Source organism: Fulmarus glacialis, unplaced genomic scaffold (genome assembly GCF_000690835.1).
Source record: "Fulmarus glacialis isolate BGI_N327 unplaced genomic scaffold, ASM69083v1 scaffold1997, whole genome shotgun sequence".
Taxonomy (NCBI): Eukaryota; Metazoa; Chordata; class Aves; order Procellariiformes; family Procellariidae; genus Fulmarus; species Fulmarus glacialis.
Window position 1 is genome coordinate 183,468 of NW_009221152.1, and position 26,889 is coordinate 210,356.

The 26,889-nt window shown below is 40.8% G+C and overlaps 1 long non-coding RNA gene across 1 annotated transcript in view; it reads right to left on the minus strand.

Moving 5' to 3' along the window:
* LOC104079086 overlaps window positions 1–26,483 on the minus strand; it is a gene marked incomplete at its 3' end in the record, with an annotated part of 58,049 nt that extends 31,566 nt beyond the window's left edge. The window contains exon 1 of the long non-coding RNA XR_683545.1: window positions 26,344–26,483. This is a non-coding gene — a long non-coding RNA (uncharacterized LOC104079086). The remainder of the gene's footprint in view (window positions 1–26,343) is intronic.
* Window positions 26,484–26,889: the final 406 nt, after the last annotated feature.

The following is a 26,889-nucleotide window of genomic DNA, read 5'->3' on the forward strand; positions in this document are numbered from 1 at the left end:
CTTTGGGGCAGGAATCATTACAAAGCAGGTCCATAGCTGAGCAAAATTATATCCTTTTATCAAAAAAGCTCTGAAACACTCTACATGTTGTAATAAATAACTGAATGGTTAGTAATTAATGACCTTTGCAATAGTTATTTAGATGTATGAAAAAAAAAATGGTTTTGAGTACTTCTGGATGTGCTGTACAATAGTATCATGATTGTTTTTTGTAATATACCCAAAATACAATCAGAGCTCTCTCAAACTTCTCAGCTAGGAATATCTGCCTCAAAGGCAGCTGTCCAAAACGCAGGGAGAATAAAATATTCAATACAGATTGCTGTGCACAGAGAAGACAAAATAATGGCTGCAGCCCTCTCTATGTGAGTGATGTTTATGTTAACAAGTGAAAGCTAGAAAGTGATAAGTCAGAGAGTAAAGCCAGTATTTAAGCCCGTTCGGTGACGATATTGAGTGTATTACTAACATTTTGCCTATATATTCTAACCTCTTATTCATAAATGAGCATCGCAGCCTGGATTTGAGCATTCTCCATTGACAATATGTTATGGTTAACATCTATGGTTGCTAACTGTGTTTTCAATGGAACAAGAAAAGATACTGTGAGACTGGTTCAATAACGCACAGAAACACAGTTGAAAGTGGGCACAGTAGATTAAATTAGTAAATGCCGCACTCAGTTCTGCTCATTCTGTTTCTGAAGCTTAAGCTGCAGAAGAGCAGAGCACGCAAACCCCAAATCCTGCGGCGAGGTTTCATTTCAAACGTGCTAGCCGGGGCCTGCAGATCAATGCATAATCTGCCAGAGTCAGAGCTTTGCACCTCCGGACAACCAGGCATATAATTGAACCTGTCCCAGGATTTTTTCTGATAGAAAACTATATAAACAGAAAGTGCTGTTAATTTTACTAAGTGTTCAAAAGTGACAGCTAAGGCAGCACTAAGAGGCCAAGAAAAGGTTTCCTTTGCTTCAGAATAGACCTGTCATAAAATGACAGTTTTCTTTGAAAAATGATGATTTGTTTCAGGTTCTTTTCCTATAAGCTTAAATACAAACCTTCGGCTTTTTTCAGCACTGTGTATCACTCTGCATGTAGCAGTTGGAGACTGTGAAAGTTATTTATGGACCACAATAACGTATACCTTCGGGAAGAGGCTTTATTCATAGTGTGGAGAGTTGGATGCAAAGCCATTACTGGAGAGATTTTCCCTTGTTTCTGTGCAGCAGTTAACAGTTATTACTGTGCATTTCTGATCCTGTTGGAGGATCATGCAGCCCCACTGTGGGTCACAGAAGTTATGAACAGACTTTTCTTTTGAATGGTTCCAACAAGCACTTAAACAACCGTAACAGAGAGTTCAATAACGGAAAACTGTTCAGTTACATCATTTGTTTATTGTGTGATTTTGTTTGTTGCTCAAGTGCTTGAGATATGATTCCTTTAAATAGGGATAATTAGGAAAATTTGTCAAAATTTGACTGTAAAATATGATATCAAAGCTGCAGGTATATTTTCACCTCTGAGGCAAGAGTAATAGGGAAAAAATCAGATTATATATTTCCTCACCTTTTTTTTTTTTAATCTTGGAAAGGAACCAGCTGCAAAGCCAATTTCCCACAGAATATGGAGGGAAATACTGTATACCAGACCAGAACCAGAAAAGGATGCATCATTCTATAAACCTTTCTAAGTCAGATTAGTTTTATATAGGCTTTCCCACTGCAGCTCCGCATAAATAGGTTGGGAGTAGGTAGGGTAACTGGAAGATCTAGTGCTTAGAGCACATGACTTGGGACCTGCAGGCTTTGGGGTGGCTGGAGATACTCAGCAGCCCAGCCAGGGGCCACCCCATCAGATACCTCCCAGCAGCACCCAGTTTGCTGAAACTCTAAAAACCAGAAAGATCTGCCTCCCCATCTTGTCCCTCCAGGTGTTTTGCTCAAACGCACAAGGCAGCACAAGCAGCTGGGGCTGTGCAGAAGGCAAAGGGGTCAAGTTATGGCATTTGACCAGATCTGCAGCCTCCAGGTGCCAGCCCAGATTGATAGCACTGGCCGGTGGCTTCACACACCACATGTGCCAGCAGTTCCTCCAGGGAGAGCTGAAGCTGCCTTGGGGCAAGCACAGAAATCCTGGGGGGGAGTTAGGAACAGAATGATTAAGTCACCTCAGGATTAATTACGGCTGTTCACAGGTTCAACTCACTGACTGTAATCCCTCCTATGCATTCCCTAAATTCTTAATATTTTCTGGTGACAGGAATTTGTTTTTAAAAAGAACTAAAGCATCATCTTCTGACCAGGAAAAGAGAAGGGGAACATGGGGTGTGTGAGTATATGTATATATAGAATCACAGAATCATAGAATCATTAAGGTTGGAAAAGCCCTCTAAGATCATCAAGTCCAACCGTTAACCCAACACCACCATGCCCACTAAACCATGGCCCTAAGCGCCTCATCTACACGTCTTTTAAATACTTCCAGGGATGGTGACTCTACCACTTCCCTGGGCAGCCTGTTCCAAGGCCTGACCACTCTTTCAGTAAAGACATTTTTCCTGATGTCCAATCTAAACCTCCCTTGGCGCAACTTGAGGCCATTTCCTCTCATCCTATCGCTAGTTACTTGGCAGAAGAGACCAACCCCCACCTCGCTACAACCTCCTTTCAGGGAGTTGTAGAGCGCGATGAGGTCTCCCCTCAGCCTCCTCTTCTCCAGGCTAAACACCCAGTTTCCTCAGCCGCTCCTCATCAGACTTGTGCTCCAGGCCCTTCACCAGCTTCGTTGCCCTTCTCTGGACACACTCCAGCACCTCAAGGTCCTTCTTGTAGTGAGGGGCCCAAAACTGAACACAGGATTCGAGGTGCGGCCTCACCAGGGCCAAGTACAGGGGCACGATCACCTCCCTCCTCCTGCTGGCCACAATATTTCTGATACAGTGTCTGTTCTAATCAGACATGGCCATTGCTAGAACAGAGAGGTGAGTTTGTCCTTGCAGGAGAGTGTTCAGACACACCGCAATGCAGTACCAGCATGAAGACCACCACGGCTCCAACGCAGGAATGAGGTACCAATAGCTTGGCAGGAACCCGAGAGGCTCTTTCACATCAAACAATTTAAAATACAGCTGATGTTGCAAAGGCCCTCAAAATTGCATGGTGAGGACATCCCTCCAGCCTACCCGACACAGTGCCCCAGCTGCCCGCCAAGGAGAGGAGAAGGCCAGGAAGGGAGCGGCCTGTCTAATGCACATTGTTCACCATTTATAACCCAAGGATCTGATCTTTCGAAAGGTACTTGCATATTTTACTTTCCAACACTTGCAGTCACATGGCAAATTACAACTTTGCTTTTATAGCACACCTGATAACAAACTCAGCATGGGAACATCTGCATCAGCCTTTTTACACTGGGAATTTCTGCCTTCCCATTTACCACGCGTTGTTAACAATCCTTTCCCCAAACTAATTTAAAACCCCATACCATGCAGAACGGGCACAGGGCAGATACCTGCACAGGGCTTGTAATTCTGGGTGTATTACATTTTTTCCAACTTCTTCCAAAGGAAAGACACTTGTGTAATTGATGCTGTCCATGCTGAGAATAGGCTGGACACATGGTATGTCTCGATGAACTGATGTGACCTCCAAGCAAAAGAGATGTCACACGTTAGTCGCACGCCTTTCCCACTGAGTCTGTCACCGAGTGTTGTGGGAATCTCAGATACCCAGCCCTGACCTTAAGAAAATGCTGATGAGCCCTACCTGAAAAATGCAGTAATGGTAAATCGGTTTATTCTTGTGTAAGGCTTCAGGGAGTGGTCCATTAGGAACCCCAAGAGCAAGAAATCCAAATCCGACACACTTTCCCAAAGCAACGTAAGAGCATTTTTAGGAAAACCCCAGGGCAATCTATAAGGGATTAGTAATAATTGCTTCCTGGCCTTTTTCTTCACCCTACAAAAAAGCATCTTCATACCCAACCCTTTTTGAACTTCAACTACAAAGCTAAGACAAAGCGTTAAAACACAACCTTTCCTCCCAGTTCTTTCACCTACCGGAGAGACTCTTTACCTCCTTTGATCTCTTCTCTTCAGGGTCCCACCTAGGAACATCTTCCCCTCTGCATCTCTCTTACCCTTTCGCTGCAAACACCTCACAGCCTCCTTTTAGTGGAAGAATACATATCTGCCCGGCCCGAGGCTCTGCTTTTTAGCAGGGCATCACCTTCTGTACTCAATAACCAACTTCACTCTGATACCAAAGCACACAACCCCAGTTTCTCTAGCACGTGCTATCATATGCCAATCAAGCAACCTGAAAGGTACTAAGCCACAACTCAGTCCTCGTTTTTGGTGAGGTGCTTTGTAAAGTCAAACATACGCGACCACAGAGCCGCAGTCTCCATCTTCATCGCCCACCCGCACTCCTGGCCCATAAACCAGGCGAAGCAAGGGCAATGAGCACGCCCAAGGACCATGTCCGTGCAGTGGGCAAACACAGAGCATCACACGAGCTGCAGGGGACAGAGGTTGACTGCGTAAAGTTACATGCCTGAAACTCAAGAAGGTTGCCTCTTACTGCCCAGTTATATCTAATTCTGAAGATATCAAGTATTTAAATGTTTGCACTTAAAAGAAAGCATGCAAAGGATAGATGGAGAAGGAGTAAAGTTCCAAATAATTTAAAACCAATCTACCCCTTTGATACGTGCCTAAGCTGCAGAAAAAAGCAAGAACACATGTAGAAAACTGGGTTAACTATATTCCAAGCCTCTCCACTTCAGCCGCTTCTTTCTTCCCCTTCATTTTACTAGTGGGAAGTGCAATGTAAGAGGTAAAAACAGAGAAATGAGAACTTCAGACTGAGGATTCTATTTGCAGTTTTTCCACTGACTTGCTGTGTGACCTCAGGCAAATCAATCTCTCTGCACTTCAGCTTAACCTTCTGTAAAATTGAGATACGAATGCTTTGACTTACCCATAGGCTCACAGTGGGGTGTTACACAGTTTAATTAATTAATGTTTGTTAAACACTTTGAATGAATGTTTCTATACACGTTTAAATTATTACAGGTTGTACTTTTATAAACTCCAGCTTATGACCCTTGGACATATTTGCCACAATGTCTAGTGCCATCCTTAAGATTGCTACTCTGATGTAATAAATTATACTTTAAATGAACCCTTTCACTGGTGTGACTGTGACTTTAGTTGTCTACACTTAACATTTACAGTCATTGCACTAATTGGTCTAACCTTGTATTGCAGGTTTCCATGAACATTAAAAGACTTCATTGGTCATGCTTGAATTTGTTTCACTTTATGTTCTCATGGATTTAGTAACAGCTAAGAGTAACAGCTAATGTAAATTCATTGACATTTGCTGGTCTCTATTGGAAGAAGAAAATCTTGTATCCCTTACACTATTCCTTGCAGGTCTAGAATCTCTTTACTGTTCTCATTATCTTCATTCTCATGTAATTGATTGGCTTATGGACTCGGTACAAGTTCTTTTTAACTTCAGTAATTTGGGTTTTCACTTAGTATGAACTTATGTATTTATTCATGAATCACAGAATCATGGAGTGGTTTGAGTTGGAAGGGACCTTTAAAGATCATCTAGTCCAACCGCCCTGCCATGGGCAGGGACAAAATAATTTTGCAAATTTTTTTTCACTGACTCTTCCAGGGAAGTAATTCTATGACGTGTCCTGAAGAGGGCCTCTTACCCTCCTAAAGCTTACAGTAGGCATCAGGATAGCAGGAGGAAATGTTTTACAAAAAATTATGTTCCCAAATTCACCATTTTTTGTACCAAGTTTGATCTTTATCACAGGGAGATTAATGTTATGAGCATAGTACTGTGCTTATTAACAAAATATAATTTTTCAAGAGAAATAGTTCATAAAGTTTTACTGCAGCATCTTTAAAAACGTCTGACAGCAAAACCCAAGGAAGCAGAAAGGGATATGCTAATTAAAAGGCATTATCTAAATGCTAATGAAGGAAGTGACCCACAGCCTGTGAATCACCATGTCATATGCGCCAGTGTCCTATCACAGAAAACAAAGAAAAAAATGAGTACAGCTCCATATAATGGTGGGCTTCTGACAGAGGAAGATCCCATCTTAACTTAAGGCATAGCAGGAGCTCAGAGAAACCATCTTAGACAGAGAAATGCTAAATCAAGCTGGCTTTGGAGGGGACAGACAAGGCTAACATTGTCAACCTCCTGACATTAAAACAGCTGGAGAACTAAATATAGGTTGCAAACTTCAGGGATTCCTATCAAGCCTTTCTATGAATTGATTTGTGTTCTGGAGATAAAGTAAGTTTGTCATATGTGCTGCAAAGGCTGGGCTGGATATCATGGATGCTGACAGCTGGAGCAGCAGAAATTGGTTTGCACTCCTAGGTGCTAAAGCCAGAGGATCGGCAGGTATGGCACAGGGCTTACAGAGAGCTGGCCCTTTCAGGAGATGCGAAAGAAGGTTGGGAAGGCATGTAAGATGACATGAGACTCTTGACTTACATGGAGGGTAGAGAGTGAACATGGAGGGTAGTGTGTGTCTCTGGGAACACAGCCACTTCTGTTGCTCTTCCAACTGCCTTGACTCAACCTCTGTTCGTGACAATGGGAGCTGAGACAGTGCACGTGTTAACACCTAAAGGCAGGTGTCATAACCTGGAACTACGGCCCAATCTGAGCATACTTTGTGTAAGAAGGCAGTCTTGAAAACCTGAGTGGACTCCAGGGATTTTGATGGCATTTCCTTCCTTGCAGTTAGAACTTGTTCTTGGGCAAAGGTCTGGTGGTTGCATTTGCATTATTTTTCATATTTGTATTGTTTTCTCTATTAGCAGATAAAGATGTAGGACCAATTTTGGTGTTGCAGGTCTTCTCTTTCCATAGTTCTGCAGTAACACAGGATTAGCTTCTAAAGAACATGCATTGTTAATCAGCCTTCTGAAAACATCAACTTCTCAGTAAAGATGGTTGAACAAAATTAATTTTGCAAGTTTTATTTCAAAACAGTTTTTGCAGACAACTTCTGAATGAATGATCTGAAGACACAGTTGGATTCTGAGGACAGTACAGAAAGACAGTGCATGCACACCTACAGACGTCTGCTGCTAATTCTTTTTGCTGCTAAAACAATCTTAAATTGTGGAGTGGAACATGAAAAACACTCATAAAACCTGGAAGACAATGCACTTTCCTTGAGTATTATTTCCAGCACAATGTAAATATTGATACAAAAAATACTTTTTGTTCCTAAAAAAACAAAGCAGGCAGATGTCAGGGAAACAGAGCTTTAACAATGATTCTGCTACTAACTCACTCTATTGCCCTTGGTAATTCACTCAATGTGTTATAAGTACTTATTTAGCATACGTTAAGGTTGTGAAGATCAATTGGTTAGTATTTCTATCATGATTTGATGAAATCAAATGTGATAGGCTAAGCTGTTTTATTATATTCCTTTTGCTATGCTTGCTGCAAAAAAAAGGCAGGCATTGTTCTAACAAGATAATGATATTCTATCAGTTCTTGGAATGATAAATCATGTCAGAAAGTACAATTCAATTCATTATTTAAAATCATGTCAGGAAGTGAACTTCATTTTTTAAAATTAAGAGGAAAGATTTCAAATTATATCTTGGGTGTAAGAAGAGAATTAATAAATACTAATTATCTGAAATAAATCATTGAAAAGTTCTCTGAAGGCAGACAAACATAAGGAGGACTTGCAAACCTGTCTCCAGATAGCAGCTTCGAATTCACTATGTGAAGGTTACAAATTTTAAAAGTAACACCAGATTTTTGACTCCTTTGTTGACACTGGCTCTTCTATACCTACAGCACTAAACATTTCCCAGAAGTATAGAAAGAGGATTGGAAAAGGGGTGCAAAATATGGAGAAGCCTATGGAGAAACATACAGACACTCCCTGTTGCTAAGAGAGTCCTAGCTCCATGCAGTCAAGTTCAATATTCAGTGGTCACCTCTGCGGAGCTGAGCGTCCGTCATGCCTTGAAAGACCATTCAGAGGGGTGGAGGACAGAGTTACTATCCTTGACTGCTGTACTAAGTATACCCTTTGGGAGCTGAAGCTGTAGATGTTCCTGCAAGACCCAAGACCTCGACACTCTCTGTTACTAGATGCATCAGTGAAGTCTTTCCAGCAGTTCCCTACAAGATTGCCTCCTTCTGAAATTGTCTGTAGCCTGGGAGTCAAGAGCTCCTCTCCAGTGAGAGGAATTCATGTCAGAACTTGCTTAAGCTTCAAGTTATATTTCACCTCCTCTTGCCTGGGTGAGTGCTCTCACCTACTGTCTTGAGAGAAGAAAGGCTAAATGTACCACCATCGACTGGCAACGAAGAGGCTATTGCCCCACGGGCTGTTACTCTTGCAGGTTGTTAGGCATGCTCAAACCTCCTTGTGTGTGCAGGCACTTTTCAAGATCTTGCTGGGCTAATATGCCAAGGTAGAGGCAGTTTTTTGCACAATGAACTCCGCAAAAAAACCCAGGGTAGACACTTAAATTGATTTGTGCTGCAGTGTCCCAAAAAGGGGATGTCTCAAAGGTATATTGTGCAGATAAATGCATGGAAGATTATGAGGGTAAGCTCTAGTAATGGGACCTAGTCTGGATTTCATTCACCAGTTTATGAGGTGATGGCTTGTCGTTTTAACTTGAAGGTCTATCATAACTAATAAAAATGGGGCTTGCCACATGAAACCGGCCTTTAAAGGTGAGTTAGGCTAGAAGAGTGCAGATGTGGTGTTGGCAGGAGGTCTGCAGGTACTAGTCAACACTGTAATGGTAAAGTCTGAGCAATCACAAAAATGAGGAGGGGAGGAAAGGAGATTGAGATTATTCCTATTACCACCCACCCATGCGCAGAAAAACCTATCCCTGGTGCTGTAAGAAGCTGACTTCTCCCTCTGAGACTGTCAAATTGCGGGATAATGATTCAGGCAGCAAATAATCCATAGACCAGGGATCCAGGACAGAACAAGTTAGAAAACTGGAGAAAACTTAGTGCTCTAACAAGGGATCCAGCAGCTGCTTTGGCTGCAAACAACAAAGCTGAAAGATGGCATTATGCCTGTATATTTAATTTACTTATAATTTCTCTTACTGTTCTGCATTGCAAACAGAGTAGCTGCACAGTGGTAGGAAAGAACATGCCAGGTGGTTATGGGCTCAGAATTACCATTTTGTATATATTATCTACTTACAAATGCAATCTTAATTAAGGTTCAGACGCAGCAACTGACAAATAGTGGTCTGCAAATGTACAAGTTCTTACAAGTAATGAGAATTTCTTGCACAATGTAAAAGTGCTACAGCGTTGTGTTCAGTATAGAAATCGGGGACTCCATTCAATGAAGGCATGCAGAGCACGCCACTGTTAATTGAGAAGATGTAATTAAAGTACCCACAAGCCGCCAGCATGTGGGGACACCTAATGGACATTACGGAAAGCGGTGCGTTATGTTGGACTACTATTCTCAGCGCTTTTTTTCCCAAAAAAAGCCGCAGCTGAAAGCCGAAGCTGGTGAGCCAAACGCTGAGTGACATAATCACAGTCATTAAGTCATCGGAACAAGCTCGACCGATCAGTCGGCAAAACCCACATGGCTGCTCAGGAGCCTTGACTGATGTGACAGAAAAGCAAAGTAGCTGCTAAGCAAGTTTCCGAGCCTGAAGACCATGCAGACAAAATCCAGCAGAAAACCCCACACCTTCCTGGTGTGAACCAGGGAAGATCTACACAGAGAGGCTGAACGGCTACCAACTCCATTCGCTTGCCCACAAGGAGCAGATCTCCTTCTGCTGCCCCGCGGACGTTCATCAGAAGGTACAAACCCCTGAGCAAGAGCTAGGAGGACGTGCCTGCAGGCTGTAGCCATTTCATCTACACCAGCCATCCCTGCCTGCCCAGGCCAGAGCCCTGAGACATTTTGACAGAGAGGCCAGACTGGAGAGATTGCTCTATTACGACCAAGAATGGGACTTTTCATGCTTATAAGGAACCGCTTCAGCCCCTTACGAATATTAGCAGGGTTGTATTGCTGGTGAAACAGTCAAGGGCAGCGGGAGAATGGTCTGACACAGAGCAGCCTGCCCGCAGCCACCACCGAGCTCGGGTTGCTGAATGATTAATGAAGCGATGGATTTATCCTGCCAAGAGAAGGGAATAGCTGGCGGTCCTTAATGGCGAGAAATTTAAAACTGATAAAAGGAGGGGGGTGGGCTTTGTTTTAAGCAAATCATAACACAACCTGGGCCCCTTCCTTCCCCAGTGTGTTTGTGAACTACACCACAGGAGACAGACATAATGAATAACATGAATAACAGAAACTTTCGCATTTGATTAACATGATATTATCTTAGGGCTCGGTTATGAGAGATATTTGTTCACGTGAGCAATATTATCACCCTGAACTCATTTTTATGAGATGAAATCCTTAAGAAGTTTCCTACTGGCTGAAGCAAACTAACCTATGGCTTTAGACATAGATTTTAAGGTTATGGGAGCTCCTTCGAACTATATTCAGGATTCATGCAAAGGGCTCGTGATGCTTAAACATATAAAAATAGGTAAATCTTGTTTTGTTCTTTGATCAGAATCTTGTTTCACTCTGAGGAAACCCATCATGTTGGGGATCTATATTGATAAGACAGTGGTGTCCGGGTAAAACCACGGAGAATCTTTATATTACACCCGTAGGCTAACGCACACAGAACTGCATTTGTATGCGTAAGGGATGCAGCTAACCCTGCCACTTGTGAAAGGGTTGCAAAGGTGTTCTCCTTAGATTAAAAATAAAAGTAAATAGTCTTCTTATTGCTATATATATTCAGCATGGAGGAACTCATCTATAGAGGAGCCAGAGTGAAAAAATTAAGCATTCACAATGGATTGAAGGCAATTGGACAGGAAGACGTTGTTACTGAGTATGGGAATGGCAATTATTGAATTAACACTAGATTCTGCTTTTCCAAACTGAACTTGAAGTGTCACTGCTACAGCAGCAGCCGTGTAAAACCAAGAACCTTTGGAGGAGAGCTAAGACAGAATTAAATCAAGCACTGACAAAAAACACATAGAGTCATCTGAGGGGATGAGTGGTCACTTCTCTCCCCTTGGTGTTCATACTGTAGATCTGCATTTACTTCACGGGTGCCTTGATCCTGCATAGAGCAGGCAAAGAACATGGCCCTTTAATGACCCGTTTGGGACTGGGGAAAAGTGTTTATTTAAAAAAAAAAAAGCAGCATGCCGTAACACTTCATTTCCTTCCTTAGTCATTATTTAAGACTCGATTTAAAATCTCCAAAACTCCTGGTGTTATCACACTTTTAATATTTCAGATCATGTTCATTATAAATGAGCTTCTTCTAGAATAATGTGATCTAAAAGACAAGCTGTCAAAAATCTTTGTTAAATATAAATTGACAGCATTGGAAACATGCTCAGCTGAATAATAGCAAAGTTTATGTACAAGATATTATTAACAGTTCATGATCTTTCACATACACTGTTCATTTATTAGAACCTATGGCCTGAAAGTTGCCGTCAGTTCATGTTTAAAAAGCAATTTTTCTTTAGCAGCTTTTTCTAAATGCGCTGCCAGTGACTGTCCATAACTCAAATAGCACTCTGCCATGTAATGGAAGTATTCAACAAGATGATTCAACCTCACATGATACTGTTTTGTTAAGAAATACCTGTAAAAAGCTCTCATTCTTCCCAAAATCACATTAAACTTTTTGGGAACCAATAGAGGCAAAACTTTTTTCCTTTTTTGCAAACACATCTCCTAATTATGAGTCCTAAGCCATTTGAGGTTTTTTTTCAGCCAAAAGCCAGACATTTGAAATAGAGTTTTACAGATGTTTCCAAAATATTTTCCCAAAGACAGACCACAAATATAGCCTCCAAGAGCCAATCACAGACTTAGCTGTCTGGAAAATGGAAATCCATCATCACACGTAATGTCTTCTCACCCCAAATGGCACCAAAAATCCGACTGCCAGAATAATGCTGGGAGTAGGAGAAAATCGAAATGTAAAGGATCAGAATGTAATTTTTGCCTTCTCTGCTGTCCTGCAGGTGGGATGCGCAATTCCCTGAAGTCCTCTGATGCCTCTTTGACAGGATGGTAGGAACCATATAGGGGATGAGCTACTTGCCAATTAACCAGGCCAGTGACACAGGGAAACCAGAAACCTGCCGGGTACCAGCTGTTGCCCAGCACACCATCAAATGGAAGATAAGGAAGGGGATAAGCGCATAGGTAGGTGCTGCTCAAGCTGCAAAGAGTTAAGGCCAGATCCCATGCCAGCACCTGGCTCACCTGGATCCTGTCTAATTAGTATTTTCTACAAGAAAAAACTTTCCTTCCTGAAAATTCCCAATATGTCTGCTCTCTACTATTGATCTCTCCCGGAAATTTTTCTCTCTGTAAGAACAAGAGCTTCAGTGTTGGTGCTATGAACACGTTTGCATAAAACCATGCATAAAATTTTAAATTAAAAATATGAGTAAATAGTCTTTTTGTTGTTTTATAGTTTTGTAGTGATAATTGGACCTTTTAGTTTCTCCGTGTTAGAAATTACATTCCTGAAACACTGCGATACAGACCGATTAGTGTATGGTATAAACCGTACATAATCCTTTTTTCTTCTCCAGAAGCTATTTTTTCTATCATCTATTAACTTTCTTGCTTTATTTATTTAAGATTCATTACTTAAGAGCCTAACCCAGATTTTAAAATTTATGACACACACACACACACACATACACCCCCGACAGTCTGACACAGGGGGTACAGCTACAGAAATTGAAGATTACGTCTAAGAGAAGTGGTGAATAAGAAAAGGAGCAGCAAAAACTCCTGAGCAACTGGAGCTCTGCAGAAACTCTGGAGGAAACAGAAAAGTTAAAGCAAGGGTTTGGCAAGCACAGATAAGAACAGGCAGATTTTCTTCGGATTAGTTCAATCACAGATGTACTAGATTTGTACATTAGCCTGTGACTGAGGCAGAGAAAATCATTTATCAGAATGTGCAGCGCAAACATGAATATTGAGCTCCTAGACACAAACGAAGCTATTGAGAGAGATACATTTCATAAGAGAACTCAGAGGAAAGAGGAAATAGTTGAATAATTTATAACAGATTTCATTCTGTTGCGGCAAATACGCAATTTTGGAGGGCTTGTGAAATTCCTAATTCTGGAGATCAGATTGTATGGGGAATAAAAGCCCCAAACCTGAGGGTGGGCGGGGGGGGGAGAATGTGAGGAATTCCTTATCCAAACTCCAGAAAAAAGAGAGAACATTTCCAAGATTTCAGACCACAAATAAACCGAAGTGGAGGTTTTGGAAGGAAAAGAAGACAAAGTGGACAAGATTAGAAAAATCTCTCCGGAGGAATCTGCAGACTGCAAATAGAAGGAATTTGCAAAACCAGTGTGGAGGGCTGAACCAGAACAGACCAAAACCAGTTCTAAGCTTTATCTTCCACCTTTGGAAAGACCTTCCATATTTGCAAGAAAAAAAAGCCAGAAGGTACTAAAAAGAAGCCAATTGCCTATCACGGCATTGTTGAAGAGGCATTTGCATCCAATGCCCCCAATGAGTTTTTGCTAATTAGTTGATTATGGCTGGACAGCGTAATGTGATAGCTGAAGTTACAGGAAACCATCTGAAGAGAAAACATACTTGGACTGAATACAGACGAGTAACCATAGATAATGCTGTGGAGAAATGATTCTAGTTGTAGGTTTATATGAGTTTGACATAAGGATAAAGGAAAATCTTGAAAAGATAAGGTTTGTAATTGTTTCAGGGAAAAAAAAATTCAAGGGCTGAAAACACGGCAAATGCTCTGGCTCATTATGAGAGCTTATGCTGTAGGACAGAAGCCTATGGGTAGAAAATCAATTCTATGATGTCTTTAATAGCATTGGAAAGCTGTCAACAGAATATAAGATAAGGATGACGAAACTCAATTGTCCTGTCATAAATGCTCCTAGAAATGTCCCTGCAGTGCTCAGACACAAATGTCAACAAGTGGAACAAACATCTGAGTCTGATGTATACATGTCACAGTCAAGAAAACTTTCCTATCACAGGTGGGTTTGTCTGCCAGTGCTACAGTACGAGCTGAGGCTTTTGAAAAACAATACCAGGTATTGACACCTTATTCAATAAATTATAACCACAATTCCTTTAATAATATTGAAAGAACTTCATGCTGTAGGTAGTATTTTATTCAGTAATGTTAGATTGATGTGAAACTTGAAAAAAAAGGTAAACAATCTGACAATACACCCCATGATGATAATTCAAGAAATTGCAGATCTATGTAGAAATTAAGACGTTTGTCCATGCCAGAAATATTCATGTTCTGATTTGGAATGACTATTCCCACTATATAGAAATAGCACTATTAGAAAATACAAAAATGAAATCTCTAGCTTTACATATGCACACAAGCATGTAAAAGACTTTACATATAAAACCCTGGACCTGACATACCAGATATGCTAATGATAAATAATGGATCACAATTTGATTGTTCTGAGTTTAAATGCTTTGCAAAAATTTAAGCATATTACCGTGAATCCAGATCATCCACAAGCTAATGGTTTTGTGGAAAAAGCTACCAAAATTGTTTAAAGGATGCTTAAAAAAAGGCACCTGTGGATTTAAATTTAGATTTTCACCTGGCATGCCTAAATTAAAAAGCAGTGTCTTCGATTCTGGGCCTCAGAAGTACAAGCCAAGTAGAGACAGGCCCAAAGACTAAGCAATTTGCTCGGAAAAAGATTCATAAAAAAGGCAGAGGTGGAACAGAAGTTCAGGAGTTCTTGGTTAAGTTCTTGTCTTTGCATCCCACTTCTCAGAGACAGAAAATATAGATCAAAGAAGTTCGTTATTTATTTTAGAGTATTTTTTCTGAGTTTAATATTTGGTTAAATAGAGTAGTAAGTTAATTCTAAAATTTTAAGATCATTGTTTGTTTCTGTTTATCTTCAGAAGAGGGCTATCCTGACACCCAGCCAAAAATAATCAATAATTTACATACACTTCAAGTCTGCTTTATTAATTTATACCACAGGAAAATAAATTTCAGCACTCAATTAAAGCAGCTTCACATCACATTAAGGATTTCTTGTTTAATCATTCACAGGGACTACAATACGTATCAGACCACCAACCTGCAAGTCCAGTCCCGACTCTGCAGGATCTGATCGTCACCAGTCAGAGACTCATTAGGGAGAAGCACAAGAACCTCTTGATGGGCAGATGGGCATGGTCTATACCCATCCTTGTCCCTGCTGGTGGCAGGCTCAAGCCACGAGGCATGAAATTTCAGATCCTTTCCCTCAATAATAACTCTGGATATTTTTGATGCAATCTCTTTTTTTGTTTACTTTATTTGGCTTGGATTTCTTCTTGTGGCCACTTTCCATTATAAAAAAATTGCTTCCATAGTTTCACAATTTTCAGTTCTTAATTATGTAAAATAGCCTTTTTCATGCCAAAAGGAAAAAAGAATCCAACTTCTTTCTTGTGGTTTTGGATCCTTTTATCTGTTTCTCTCTTATTTGTCTCTTTCCTCAATCAAAAATCTCAATTCAATCCCTTTTCATATCAGAGTGTTTCACCTACTTCAGGTCTATCATACTCCTCGAGCTCTGATATCTCTTTTTTGCAATAAAATGGCCAGTCCTGAACAGTATTAAAATAGGCTTCACCAACTGATTTATGTAAAATGCTTTATAAAAACCTTTGTGTTGTTTACCATCCTATACTTTAGGAATTCTCACATCCTGACAACCTTTCTTATTACAAATGTGCATGGAGCAGAAGTCTTCATTGTGCCTTTACAATGATGCCATGTCCCTGCCTATCAAAGATATACCAGTTGTGACATTTATTTTGTTTTTATTGTGACATAGATTGTATTATTCAGATACATTACACACATTCAGAATACCAACATTCAGCTGAAATACTCCCCGGAGAAAGGAAAATTAGCTGTCAGCAAGGGACCTTACAAAGACCAGAAGCAAATAAAATTACCAAGGGGAGTAGGGAATATATGGGAGGAAACAAAGAAGAAAGCAAGAAAATAAATTAACAAAGTGAAGCTCAAAGCATTTCTTAAACTCTGTCTTTACTTTTCCAATAAAGAACTAAATGGATTGCAAATTTGGATTCTCTCTCAACATATATGCAAGTATATTTCATTTTTAGATCACTGTTTCATGTCTATTCCAGTTTAATAACGGAGATATCTAGTCATCATCACCTCTTAGCTCTTGGAGGTCTCCATAACATGGGTGGAGGAATCTGCATCCAAAACACTGTGACAAAATGGATATATATGCCAGGGACACTTCTATTTCTGGTCCCTGCTTCTGCTGGCAGTCCCATTGGAGGAACCAAACACTGATAAAATCAAAACTCATCTTATGTCGTGTGATATCCAAAAATTAAGAAATTGTGCCAAATTTATTTAAACAATGGTTAGGTAAATTTGAATCGGTATTAATGTTTTATGTTCAGCTCTGAGTTGAATTAAAACAGTAACAAATTTCTAACTGAGCCTCTTCCTGGGATGTTTGTAAAGTTATTATGACAAAAACTCTGTGGCTTCAGGCAAATGCACACAAGTTTAAATTTATTCATGTGACGAGTCATGTTAAAGACAAATGGATCACTCACAATTTTAAGTTAAGCACAATAGTATACATCCCTGCAGAATTGGGTCAAAACGTGAAACTCCCATTGAGTTTAAAAAACATACTTTGACAATGCTGAATAACAGCGTTAGCCTGACAATTTATACTGAAAACGAACAGAAACCCCTAGCAAATGCACTAAAGAGAGCTCATAAATATTAATTTGACATTTCTACAAACACAAATAAATAAAAGCTATGAAGTCAAGTGTTTATAATAATGGGAGATGCTTGTGTGTTCTGTATCTTATACATTGTGGGTTTTGGTTATTTTTTATATTTCCAGTCCAACTTGCTCTCCAAAATATGCTGCATCTTACTGGGAACCTAAGGATGAATTCCAATTTTTTTTTTCACTTCAAAAAGGTAGATGAGAGAAGTGGATAGGGGGCCTGTCTGTTTACTTGCCATTTGAAATGCAAGATAGAAGTCATGCAGTTGCAGATAAAGAGTCCCTCCTTATCACACCAAGAAGCAGTGGTTAATTGTGATGCATCATGAAGTATACGCATTGTCAAGAAGCAGACACATTAATCTTGGAAAATGTCATCAGGCAGATCAAGACACACTGGTCAATAAAACCCAAATGGCTTTGTCACTCTGGAGATAAAAAAAAGAGATGACTTAACTTTAAAAAAGCAAGAGCACTGAGAGTTCAGTTTTAATAGCATTCTGCTTTCATTTCAAAATTTAGACTCTTCCCCACTGACTTCAGTCAGAATTCATGTGCCGTATTCCTGTATCAATTTCAGAGATTTTTCCTCCTAATTCCTTTGCTCAAACAACCTAATCAAGCCCTCCCTCCTTCTTTCACACCCCCTATAAAACCAACACCCTCTGAAAGTCTGCTTTGTTTAGAAATATGACATACGGACATTCAACCTCAGACTTTCTAGGGTCCGCACCTTAGCTAAGGCACCCACCAGCACGTGGTTGGATGAATGCTCTGACTATACCGTGAAGCTGAGGGCATCTGCCATGAAATGGGGGTCTGCTGCAAGATTCCCAGGGACAGATTTGTCGCTGGCTATAATGATCGAAAGGAAAAAAATATTTGAATTGTACCTAGGACAAAATGCAGGGTTTTTACATTGATTATATTCTTCTATGAAGAATATAAAGGGATTCTGGTCCTGCAATAAACCTTTCAAAGTAATGTCATCTATCCGCCTCACGCTCGTGCTTTTCTGCTTACTTGGGACAACTACAGACTTTCTGAAAATAATCTTGTTTTTCAAGCTGCACAGAATGTCCCCAGTGCTCAGGTCCTATTCTCCCACATCTGGAAGGCAAGCAGATGAAGGCACTTGTGAAAACCACCTCTGCAGGAGCCAGTCCCTCAGAGGACAATTGCTGTAACCAGGTAAGCCACAAAGACTTCTTCACTGCTGTGCAAAACCCATTTTTTACTTCTACCTGGCTCAGGACTAACAAAAGCCGTGGCAAACACTAACCAGACAAATGATATTGTTTACCATTAGGTGATGCCCAACTTGCTAGTTTCTAGGAGATGTGGCCTCATCCTGGTGTATATCACCAATATTATGAAGCTGAGATGAATGGAGTTGTAGTGTGGGTTGGGGCGGAGGAGGAAAGGAGAAAGACAGAGTGGCACAGGCTTGAGACGGTTCCTCGACTGTGCCTAGAGTAAAGCAAACTTTATTTCAGTGTCCTGCAGATCACGGACCAGGGCCCTGCTGAGCTAGGTGACTGAAAAAGAAGTTTCCCATTTGAAACAGAAAACATCTGAGGCTCCCAGACAGCCAGGGAATACAAGAAATATCAGTCAGCATGAAAAGGATCTGCCTTGGCAGACTATCAACTTGTCAAGGTTTCTGTAAGGCATCACAGGAAAAAAGACTTCTAAAATGACTTGAAAGTTGCTTTGTTGCTGTTTCAGAGAGCTCCTTCCAAATGTGAAGGTAAGCATGGGAAAGGTGATGATTTAAAGATGTAAAAACAAGAGGAAGGGAGTTGGCATCATCAGCCCATCATAGGTGGAAGCTGACATTTAAAAACGAACAAGAGATGACAAGCCATGTGGAGATGAGACAAGAAGGTGGTTCAAAATGCAAACAAGGTTATGTTGCATAAACAGAGAAAGAGGACCTAACAGAAGAATGCAGGAAGGTGGTGATAATTGTCAATGTACTGGGGTAGGAAAATGCACGTGATTTTTGAATTAATTTAAATTGGAGAAAGCTGGAGAAAAGAATCTTGCAGTAAGTGAGACGGGAGGTGATAAGAGCCAGGATAAGACTTTCGGCTATGTTACAGCTACAAAAAGACCACATCCTTAAAAGAAGGTATGCAGAAGGATGTGCAAGGTCCAACCAAACTGGATACAGGAAAGTTCACTTTCATGACTTTGTGCTCAAAAAGAGACTGAAAGAGACAGTAGTGGAAAATATTAACAATAGTCATGTGTTGATGGTGGCTTAAAATGATATCTAGATGTCAGTCAGACCTGTCAGAAAAGCAACCCCAGACCACTGTCTGGACAGAATAAAAATGGCCTGGAGTAGGCAGGCTAGTCTGTGACCCATCAACATATACATGATAAGATAAATTTGTATTTGTGGATAACAATACCAAGAAACAAGGAGAAAAGGAGTCAAAGAAGATCAAGGGCAGGTCTTTGCGGCATTCTCACAGAAGGCTGGAGGAGGGTCAGAAGATGACAAAATGTGATTCAAAATGTGACAAAAAGTGACAAAATGTGACAAATGTGATTCAAAATATGACAAAATGTGACAAGATCATGAAATGTGATTCAAAAGACATTAGAGCCACTAAAGGGGAAGAACATCCTGGGAAAAGGGTAAGGTCAATGGCATCAAGGGCAGCTGAAGGTCAATCAGGGCAGAGGCACATACAGAGACTTGGCTTGGTAAGAGCCACTGCAGACTTTGTTGAAGGCAGGTAAGGAATGCCAGTTGGACTGAAGAAAAATCTAAATCAGAATCAGAAGAGAAAGTTTTATTTTAAGACAAAATCTCTCACTTCATCTGTTCTGTATTCTTTCATATTTTTTGCTGCATGCACTTATAATTTCCTAGTTATATAACTCCTAGGAAGCATACAGATGGAGAAGAATTCTTGGGATTGTGGTCCGATGGCTGGATAAATGCTACCAGACACTTGCCACGTACCCACTGCCACATGTTGGGATTCCTTATAGAAACACTGCAGCCAAAGCGGCCAGCCAGCGGCACTGCCTTTCCTCTCCGGGGGACCACACCACCAGGGTAAGGCTTATCTTCACAGAGCGGAGGGTTGAGAACTTGCCTACGTCACTGGTTCTGCACTACGAAGTCAGGCAAAGCGAGCTGGCAATGTCTTCTGCTCATGCAATAGCAACTTTTGCTTTCAGTTCTGGAGGGTTCGCCCTGGTTCTGTCTGCAAGGTGTCATCAAAAACAGAGGCTGTCACCGTTGCGGTGCTGCTTTTCTGTGCTGCATTGCCTCAGTGGATAAAGACCTCGTTTGCTAGAGCTGTGGAAATGGCACTTTTTGGGAGAAACCAGCTTTTGAAAATTTGTAATAAAACCAAAGATTGGCTTTAATAGCTAAATATTTGTGCTCTTACCTAACAATTTGTAAGATTATTCTTCGATTTCTCTATTACTCCCTCTTTCGTAATGGATTCCTCTAGTGTTGATGGGCTTTCTTTTAATTGAATATACTCAGGATCACAGTTTCAGCAAACTATTTAGTGGGAAAGGACAGAAACCTTTACTTCTCTCAACAGATGAACGGAGCTTCAGTTACGGTGAAATAACCAACACACCCTCATTAAACTGGCATTTAACCCAATGTCTCAATGGGTGTAGTTCCCACTAACAATCATTTAAATGAATAGAGCTGCAAGCTCTGGACCAGTTAATGATGGATGCTAATTAGCAGCAGTTGAACAGAAGAAGCCATCTTAACTAAACAGACAAATCTCTGCACTAAAAAAGCCATCAAGCTCCCACTTATAATGAGGTTAATTTAAACCCACTGTTGAACAAAACCAGGCCTCCAGCTTGAAGGAGACACTCATCTTCTTTCTCCTAACTGCAAAAGGGAAAATAAGTTTTAGGTTGAAAACCTCCAGTTCTGAACTTGTTGTAGAGTGGCCATATGGACCTCATTCTTCTCTCCCAGCAATCAGTGGCAAAAGTCACCCTGGCTCGATTGCTCCAGGGTTAGCCCACATTGATAACAATAAGCCCACCACAGAGCAGTGGATGCAGACTCCATGGCACAGAAACCTGAATCCTTGGTACACATTGCAGCCCCAGCGGTGGTGTTTGACCCAGAGCATCTCGTCTTTTTCTGTAGCTTTCAGCTACGCTGCAACATCACTTTTCTCCGAAGTCTCAGTTTAAGAAACCTCAAGTGCTATATTGAACATAATATTACAAAATTAGGCACATGTTCCCTACCTGAGTTTTAATTTCTCTCCTAAAACATGATCGTCTTCTCTAACCCTTTGGGCTTTCTCCTTGCTTGTTTTATTTCATTTTTCACTCCATCTCAGCCTCAGCCCGCAAGCTTCTGCAAAACTTCATGGGTAGCAGTCAGTGCCTTTTGTGGGATCATTTCACACGTTTCTTCATCTCCTTCATCTTTGTCCTCCTTCTTTTTGCTTTTCACAACTCTGTACCACTGGTTTTAAAGTCAGCCCTGAAACTCAGTACACAGTCCAAATGAGGCCGCATGCCTTCCATAATAATTCCTCTGACTCCTATAAAAGCTCTTGGAGTAACAAGGTCAGTGATACCATCAAGGCATCGCATGATGCCATGCTTGGCCTCGCACCTGACGCTTAGTAAAATATTCCACTAAAGGCACATGGAAAAGATTAGAACTCTGTTCCCTCTCTCAAAGTGTTTCCAGCTCAGCGGGACCACTAAGACAAAAAGATACTGGCATTACAATTGGCAGATATGACTCAACATACAAAAATTGGAACTGTGAAAAAGAAGGGTTGCTGGCTGATTTTTTCCCCAAGGCAACTTTTCTGAGTATAGTCATGCCTTTTAAAGGGACATTGATCCATTCCCACCAATAGAGACCATTAGGATTAATGGTTAATACAGACAGACCTCCAGCGAGAAGATTTTCTGTATTTGTCAGATTCGTGTTAGTTCATTGTTTCTTGGCATTAGTCCATGTTTTCAGAGGAAGGAAGGACGGGCTGTTTTGCTTTGTAGGATTTACAAACACAAGTGGGGAAGGTAGGAGCGTCCTAATACTGTCTGAAAAGACCACAGCTGTGAAGCAATACAGAGCATCACCTCATTAATGTTAAATCTAAATCATTTTTGGACTCTTCGCTGACAGTTTGCCACGCTAAAAGCAAACGTAGCTCAACTGAAGTGAACAATATTGTGCTTGTTCACAGCTGCATTCAGAACTAGCAATTGCCTGTCACTGCAAGATGAAGTTAATGCCAGATGTTACTAATACAACTGAAAATAAGGTTCTAGAATGAAAACAATAATATCTCGTTTGGGGAAATCTATAGAAGATGTAAGAAGCCAGATTCTCAGATGTTGGAAACAAACACAAATCAGTTTGCATCTGCTGAGACTCTGGCCCCGTATCTCTATTTCAGAGGTTCAAATTGAAAAACTAAATTAGAAACTGATAACTTAGAAGAGGAATGCAAATCAAATGAGGAATGTAAATCAAAGGTTAATAAATTTTGCCGGAGGTTACTCTGGTATTAAAGAAGCTCTCAAAACATTTAAACATATTTGAAAGAAGTCTTTGAAGTACCTGAACATGACTGTAAGCTTTTTTAACAGCTTACTTTGTACCTATTCAGGGACCTGTACAATTGAATACGTTTGATACTGGGAGCAGGGAATTGGAAGAGCTGTGTTTCCACTTGATGACAGCAAATAGGGGCCTACAACAAAAAGCCTTTTTAAATGGGGAAAAAAAAAAAAAAAGGAAATAAAGCACTGGGATCCCTGCTTGTGAAACTCATGCTTAAGATCAGCTAGAATTAAATGATGCATTTTGTTAGAAACTGAAATATATGGTTTTCTATAAGCATAAATTGTTATTTTTCCCCAGATGTTCCTAGACAGATTACAGAAGGAGTTTTTAAGCTAATAAAGAGGAAATCTTCTCAATACCAGTGAGTTTAGCTTCCCTGTGCTCCTGAGAATATCTAGTCAAAGACAACTGCCTAATTTATATTTTCTAAGTAGAAGATAAAGCTAATTATTTTTAAGTGGAACAATAATTGCCATCAGAAATTAATTCCAGTAGTAGACAAAATCCCAGACACCAGTTTATAAAAGAGAGATGTTTCAGTCTCCTATTTATTTGCGGATAATCTAGTGATTTGATCAACAATGAGGACCAACCAGCAGTTTGCTTGGTTACAAATGCCTAGCAAATCTGGCAGACATTTTTCTCACAGAGAAAAACCTCCAAGCCTTTCTAGGAAGGGTACATAGAAAAGAAGCCACGAGGAGAAAGAATAATTAATACTGATGGAAACAACTGGGAGGAAAAAAGAGGAAGAGTTCAGATTACAGGCTCAAAAATGGATTGATGAGAGACCAGAGTGCAGACACTGGATAAAGCACCTCCTCTTCCTCAAAGGTCTCCAAGGAGCTGGTGGATTGTGCGCTGCTCAGAGCCATGAGAGGACAAGGTGAAGAAGCAGACCTCATGGTCACTCAGGTCGCCCCATCCAGCTTCTCCTGGTGGCATTGGACCCCACAAAGCCCTCTGAAGACTATAGATGCTTAGAAGGTCAGGCTGGAAGGAGGTCACAAACCAGTACCCAACTGCTCTTTGTGCAGCTCCATTGCAGCCTTGGCTCTTTTTTCGTCATTCCACCACGTTTGCGTATTCACCTGTGTTCAACTTAAAACTAAGATAAGCTCCATCTCTTCACTGAATGGACTGCAGACTTGCCCATTGCCCATATGGAAAAGTCCTCAGGTCTAATGCTGCTGTTGACACCTTATGAGGAAGAAAACCCTCTTTGCAGCAACTTCTGCAACAGTATCCTTTTCCTTGGAGCTCAATATACTTCAGATTTCTATATAAGAGTTTCACGGCCAGCCTCTGCCTGAGATATCTGGATATTATTAAAACTGCAAAAGCCTCCAAAATCTATTGTCAAGAACAAAGCTGCCTTCCGACTGACTTGCATTTTTCTGGCACCTGTTGTTGACGCAGAAAAAACCACACATTTTAAACCTTCCCCAGTTGTTCTCTCTATTTCCAAACCATTTGAGGACCGTTATAATTTTTCAGTGCCACTCAGAATATTTCCTTAGCTTGCTTTGCTCCTGATACAACTTAAGAACGAAACGAAAGCTTACAATCTCTCTCCTTGACCTCGGCAGCACCACCCAAATGACTGCAGTACACAGAAAATCATTTTAATTCTGTCCCCAGCCCAGAGCCACAGACTTATCAGGGAGGGCTTAGGACCTCAGCTTGTAAGGACATAAAGAAGCTTTCTGTCACACGTTAAAAATGAGAATTTATATTTTGTGGTGAGAAGGGAAGCAGGGGTTATTATTCAAAAAATACGGGTTTCAGCCTGTAAGCTTGTGTATTTTAAAGACATGAATGGTCCCATCTGGGAATACTCACAGTTGTCACTGCACACAACAGACTTACGCTTTCTGAGCTTTTTTCTACATTGCATTCCTGTTTGCATTCACAAGGACCAGCATCCTACCTTTTGTTTCATATAAAACTTAAGGTCCTTTTTCTATTTCGTCTGACTCCAGCAGCTGGAGGAGAGTTTACACAAAAACTCAAAACATTTTAAAGCGTTATACTCCATGCTCACTTTTAAGCATACATCAGCAGGATCAGAGTCCAGTTTGTTCAGGTTTTCTGCCTTGAAATAATACCACCGCGCTGCCAATGTATTCACATGGGTTTCTTCCAGATACTATAGTTACCTAGGAGAGTATTTCGGTCACATTTTCTTTGCATTTCTCCGCCTGCTTCTGCTGTTGATTAAAGCCCCTTGCAGAGCTGCAGGCGTGTCAGACAGAGTTCTCCAAGCGCACACACAGCTGCCTGCAGTCAGCTGCACGCATTCCTCTCCGGGGAGGTATGAAAGGGAGCCGGACGCCCAGCCACCTGTTACAACATGTTTTAATAACTAAGGTTGACCGTATTTTCTATAGAAACAGAAATTCTTAGTTATGGTTTATTATCAGAATGCCCCGGAGTTTAGTAGATGACACTTTATTGCTTCTCTAGGTAGACCGGATAGATGGAGTTCATCCGTCGTGGGTGAAAGTGATGAGCAATGAGAAAAGTGTGAAAAGTTAAGTTTGAGATCAAGCTTTCAAGCAACAGGAACTTAATTCCCTCAACTGCAAAAAGCCTCTGTGACATCGGACAAAGCGTGGAGTATTTCGTTGTCTCGGTTTCCCCTATGTAAAATGGTGACTTTACCACTTTGCAGCTGCAGAAGTGCACTGTGCAGGCTTGAGCGTTAATACGGACAGCACTGTTAGCTCCGTACCGCAGGGGAAAGGAAAAGCTCCTCCCTGATGTTATAGATGCGAGGCTATACTCATTTCCAGTGCTTAGATAAACATCAAGGCCAATTTCCCTGCTGCCTCTGATCGCTCTTCGAATATAACTTCAGATAAAAACTCAGAGTTATTGAAATTCAGAGAATAACGCTAAATTTTGAGTGTGAGTCAGCCAAATTGATTTCCAGACTGATCAGCATTCATGCATAATTAAAGCTGGTTTTGTTCAAGCAGTTCATATGTTTAACAATTATCAGCATTACAGGAGTAAGAATCACTTCTACCGGAAAACACCTCGTGAGTCACACGAACAGTTCGTCTTTGGGTGCACGCATTCGGAGGGAGGGACAGACAGGCACTTTGAGCAAGAACCTCACCCGCGTGAGTCAGCTTACAATCCCCCTCACGTTGTTGCTTTACAACAAGTTTAGGACGTTTCCACTCAGATGATTTCCAAAGCACCCCTCTTTGTATGGAAATCTGAACTTCTTCCTAGAAATCCAGGAAAAAGTCTTCTTACAATTAGTTTTCTATAATGTGACTTGAAAGATGCCAATGCAAAATGAAAACGCGTTTTTGGTACGTTTCTCTATGAGTACATCAATATATCTTTTGTCTCTTTGACTGGACAAGTGATTATCCTGTCATATCAAAATTTACACACGACATTTCAGTAAAATAGTAGATATATAGGAAATTTCCAGGATGTAAGCACATTCCAATCTCTCAAGTTTCATGCCTTGTAAAAAACCAGGAAAGCTCACAAACAAAGGCATTGAATTGTTTTCTACCAAAAATAAAGATTTAAGACCCTCAACTATCCCACAGTTCTTTTCCTGGCTTACTTTGTTCATGCCGTTGCAGATTCAAGGAGCAACTGCTCAATGAAAGCTTCACCCCTAACTGCAGGGAGTATGGAAAAGCAATCACTGAATGCCATGACTGATTAAAATTGTATTATCAAAAATATGTTTCAGAGTTAGTTTTGTCTCTGTTTAATATTCTATTTTTAATACGGTTAGAAAGTAAATTAAGCCACTTACAGTGAACCAAAACTTCCCTTGTTTCCATGGAAATGTTTAGAAGGCTGATCTGAAGTTAACCAGACTGGTAAATACAAATGCTTGTTACCAGCCAGCTTAATCCCCACGGCTGCCTCTCGTGCGCACCGTCACACCAGGAACCTTTTACACTGCGAAACGCTGCTTAATGACAGCTGATTTCTAATCCAGTGCACAGACTGAGCGAGCTCCTCTGCAATACGTGTCACACTGACGGGGGCAGGGGCAGCCACCAAGCCCACACACTCATTACCTAAAAATTTCGTGTCGACAATAGACCCTTTTAATATTCTACAATTCAAAGCATGACCTGGTGTCTTTTTATTATACAGTTACTCTCTGCCATTCCCAGTTTTCATCTAACTCCAGCGGTTTTACACTGGTGTAATGCTTGCATCCAGTGAAATTACTTCTGCTTTATCGCAGGGTAAGTGAGATCAGAATGAGATCGGTTGTGCTTTATTTGTTGGAGAGATATGATGGATCGCTATTCAAATATTAATACTGATGTTTGCTACAGAAAGACCG